Source organism: Octopus bimaculoides, chromosome 6, assembly GCF_001194135.2.
Source record: "Octopus bimaculoides isolate UCB-OBI-ISO-001 chromosome 6, ASM119413v2, whole genome shotgun sequence".
Classification (NCBI taxonomy): domain Eukaryota; kingdom Metazoa; phylum Mollusca; class Cephalopoda; order Octopoda; family Octopodidae; genus Octopus; species Octopus bimaculoides.
The window spans coordinates 6,544,349-6,549,453 of record NC_068986.1 but is presented as its reverse complement, the minus strand read 5'-3'; positions in this window follow the sequence as shown (position 1 = coordinate 6,549,453).

Genomic DNA, 5,105 nt, shown 5'->3' with positions numbered 1-5,105 from the left:
CCATTTAAATTCTTCTTAACTTCCAGGAAAATTAATATCTTTTCGTGAAATTTTCTACAAATATACCTTGATGTATGTACATTTCAAGCATGTAGGAATTTTGAAGGAAACAACTGCTGGTTATTTTTGAGAAGCGTTCCCCACTCGGTGGTGTTTCGGAGCAAGTCGTCCATATTTGTTTAATTTTTCTCTATTATGTGCGTATGTGCATCCATAGATTTCTAACTTAGCGGTTCGGCGAAAGAGACCGATAGAATAAGTACTAGGCATCTAAAGAATAAGTCCTGGGGTCGATTTGTTCGACTAAAAGGCAGTGCTCCAGCATGGCCACAGTCAAATGACTGAAACAAGTAAAAGAGTAAATCGTCGTATGAGGGGGTACTGAAAAGTTCCTGGCTTTGGGTAAAAGAAAATGCAGGAGAATCAGTTAATTATGATTTTATTTAACATATTCCCCTCTTAGATTCACACTCATTGCAGGACTCCTTCAGTTTTTCTAAGCTTTGTAAAAGACCTCGAAAATTTGGGCCGCCAGCCAAGCCTTATGCAATACCCAGGAACTTCTCAACACCACCTTGTACATAGTTTTGGCAATTTTTTAAAATTACAATTGTGCTTATCGACATTGTGCTGAATTTGATCCTCACTTCATACGTTTAAGAGCTGTTCCATTTTTAAGCATTACATGAGATCAATGGAAAAGTAAGATTCAAGTGGTAAATACAGTAGCTTCTTGAGGTGGTGAGCTGGCAGAATCATTAGCACACTGGGCAAAATGCTTTGTGGCATTTTGTACATCCTTACAGTCTTAGTTCAAATTCTGCCGAGGTCAACTTTGCCTTTCATCCTTTCAAGGTCAATGAAATAAGTACCAGTAATGTACTAGAGTTGATGTAATCAACTAGCTCCCATCCCCCAAAATGTCAGGCTTTGTGCCTATAGTAGAAAGGATTGTCATGTCCTGCTGTAGACATAAGAAACTTTAATGTTTAGGCCATGTGGCTGAGTTTTTTTTTTCTATCTGTATCAAGCCTTTTTATAACATCAAATTTTGATATCCAGTATAATCCCTTTCCAGTTCGTATTCATACTACTATCTTCAGTTCTAGTTGATGGTTTCTTTCCAGACATCTTGAATTATAAATAAATGCAGCAGATAGAAGACAGACAAATGGACAGATAGATAGATAGGCAGATGGACAAATAGGTAAATAGGAAGACAGACAAACAGATAGAGAGAGAGAGAGAGAGAGAAAGAGAGAGAGAGAGATAGAGAAAGAGAGAGAGAGAGAGAGAGAGAGAAAGACAGAGAGAGAGACAGACATAGATAAAATAGAAAGTGGGGTAAGTGAAGAGGGACGGATGGATACTGTGACCCAAGTAAATATAAATGAACTCAAATATTCAGTGAAAAATTCCAACCCATAGTGTTCATTATAATGCACACACACATTCACACAAACATACACATACATATATATATATGGTTATAAGTTGTATATATATATATATATATATATATATATATATATATACATACATACAACTTATAACCAGTACAACCTGTTGTATGTTTGGGTTATTGGCAACTCCACCCAGCTAGCTTTGTGAAAAAGGTTGTTTTGAACAACCTGCAGGACAAGAAACAAAGGTTGTCAAAAGATTAATGAAATCCTGCGAGTCAATGGCCATTCAATAATGTATACATAGATGCATTCAATATGTGTGAGTATATTTACACACACACCCACACACAGACTACTCACACACAGAGTTACCAGCACATGCACACATGTTACTACACACACACACATACACACACACGCTACCATACATGCACATGCTATCACACACACGCCACCACACCACACACACATACCAACCATCTCCTTTCCAATGAAGAGCTATGCTTGAAATGTTAAACTATCCTTTCACTGAGCATCAGGCTAATATATTTCTTGTGAACATCTTCCCGTTGTTTTTTTTTCTTTTATTTTCGTTTTTTATTTTTCTTTTGAATTATTTGTTCATTGAATTGGTGTGTGTGTGTGTGTGTGTGTGTGTGAGAGACCACTCTGTCGGTTATGTCAATGAGGGTCCCAGCTGATCCGATCAATGGAACAGCTTGCTCGTGAAATTGATGCGCAAGTGGCTGAGCACTCCACAGACATGAGAACACTTAACATAGTTCTCAGAGGGATTCAGCATGACACAGAAAGTGACAAGGCTGGCCCTTTGAATTACTGGTACAACTAACTTTTGCCAGCTGAGTGGACTGGAGCAATGTGAAATAAAGTGTCTTGCTCAAGGACACAATGCATCACCAAGAATTGAACTCACAACTTTACAATCATCAGCCGAATGTCCTAACCACTAAGCCACTACTAAATAATATGACTAGTGTTAGAACGCTTATGTTGCTAGAAATAAGAGCTAAGAAGCTCTAATGCTGTAGTTAGAGCACATAATTATATACATAAATACTGACAGTGACTGTGCTTTTGGATGATTACAGTACCTGTCAGTACATATGTATACAATTATGTGCTTTAACTACAACACTAGAGCTTCTTAGCTCTTATTTCTAGCAACATAAGTGTTCTAACACTTGTCACATTTAATGACAATTGTAGTTTTCCTTGATGGTAATATGTTGCACATGGTTGTCAATGCAGAACAAGAAGCGAGGGTCTTTCAAATTCCAACAGTGCAATAAGGTTTTTATTAGGGAGCAACCCATCTGATATTCATGAACCCTTAATAAAGTGTGTGTGTGTGTATATATATATATATATATATATAGTATTATCAAGCTGGTAAAAGCAAAAAGATGGTTTGAAATTAAGTTCCTAAATACGAATATAATAGGTGGGTGACAAGAGTGCTTAATATATTTTAGATTTTTGTTGGGCTCATGGAAGGGTTTATAGAAATTTGTTTTGAAGTCTAAGAAAACACCTAAAAAGTAGTCATATGTATGTATTTATGTATTTCAATAGGTAGGTGCAATTATAAATAACTCAATGGTTGTATTCTGAATATCATACACAATGAAGTCAAAATTTATTAAGATTCCTCTCACTTGACAAATGTCCTGGATTTCTTTTGTTATTTTCATCAAACCACTGCAGCAACACACAAAGTCTCATTTGTAGAAAGGCATCTGATCTCTATTTCAGCAGGATTGAAGGATGTTTTATTCTTTCAAAGACACTTTCATAAAATTTTACAGCACAAATGGTTTGAGTGTGTCCATCTTCAGCTTTCATAAAAATAATGCTGCCTTGAAGGCAACATTACTTTAATAACAATGTATCCATGAACTAGTTATTTGCATGCACATTACCAATTTTGTAAGTATAAGGAGCGAGGAAAGGCTCAAGATTTTCTACCACTTACTGGAAGGTGAATGTTTTCTATTGGTTATGCAATTATAAGGCTATTACTACTTGGAAATCACTCCACATGAAATAGTAAAATATCATGAAATCACATTGGAGTCATGAAGAAAATCTAGCTTAGCTGAAGCTGACATACCTACATGTTGGAGACACACACACACACACACACATATATATATATATACATAGATACACCATTCCCACACACAAATACATACAGGTGTTTAAGCTTGTGCATGTGTGGTGGTTGTATCTGTGTATATATGGATGGTATATGCATATATATATATATATATATATATATACATACACACACACACACAGAGTATTGAACAGTGAGAATGAGTGCTCAACACCACATTTGGGGAATACAGTAATCCCTCGACTATCGCAGGTGTTATGTTTCAAAACCCCCCACGATAGGTGAAAATCCATGAAGTAGAAACAGTACTGTATTTTTTTTTATTATTTGTTTTATTATACATGCGAAACAACACCATAGATATGGTGAGGGATTACTGTAAATATTCTTCAGTTGGGGATTAACAAGGTAACCAATGGTTTCATGTTGGGTAAATCTCCACAATCTTCAAACAGTCTACATAGTAATCCCCAGCATTTTGGAATAGTCAAGATTACATGATCCTCTGCAGGATTTCAAGGGAAGTAACTTACAAGAATGTATTATTTGCCTTGATTTAGCACAAGAATTTCTATTCATCATAAATTAATTCATTGTCTTATGTGAAATTGCTCATACATCATCATAATCACCATCCTCGTTTAACGTCCACTTTCCATGCTAGCATGGGTTAGACGGTTTGATTGAGGGCTGGCAAGCCAGAAGGCTACACCAGGCTCCAATCCGATCTAGCAAAGTTTCTACAGCTGTATGCCCTTCCTACTGTCAACCACTCCAAGACTGTAGTGGGTGCTTTTTACGTGCCACTGGCACAAGGGCCAGTCAGGTGGCACTGGCAACGATCATGCTCGAATGGTGCTTTTCACATGCAACCAGCACGAGACCAGTCAGGCAGCACTGGCATCGACCACACATTCATATTTCTACATCATGCATTTTTGTTGATGTCTGAGCAAGTGCATATCATTTATGGGATTTTAAAGGTTTTAGACACGATTAGTCCATGAAATTGTAAGTTCATGTACATATTTCTTTCTGAATCAAGTGATGTCATGAAGAATGTGTTACGGACAACCTCCATATAAACTAGAGCATCATAGCTGGCAGTAAAAATTTAACTCAAATTTTGCTGGACCCATGCAAGCTTGGAAAAGTGAATGTGATGACATGAAATTGAAAAGAATAACTCATATATAAATTTGTTCTTTTAGTTTATTTCAGAAGACAACAAAAAAAAAAAGACACAGCCCCCTACCAAAAAAAAACAAAACAAAACAAAAAAAAAAAACTAAATTCAAAAATGAATTGAAATTTATAAAAAGATGTACAATTAAGAGTTGGGTTGGAGTGGAGGGATAAGATTTTTCTTTTTATGTTTTTTAGGTTTAAACTTTAGCCAAATAATAGTCGTCATATCTTTTAAACCAGACTGTGGGTGAGAAAAAAAATATGTTTATATAATATATCTGAACAGATAGAATAACCATGACAGAGAATGACAAAATAGGTTTAGAAAGATCAGACTGATTATGGCTAATATTTGAATGAATATACCTGCCAGG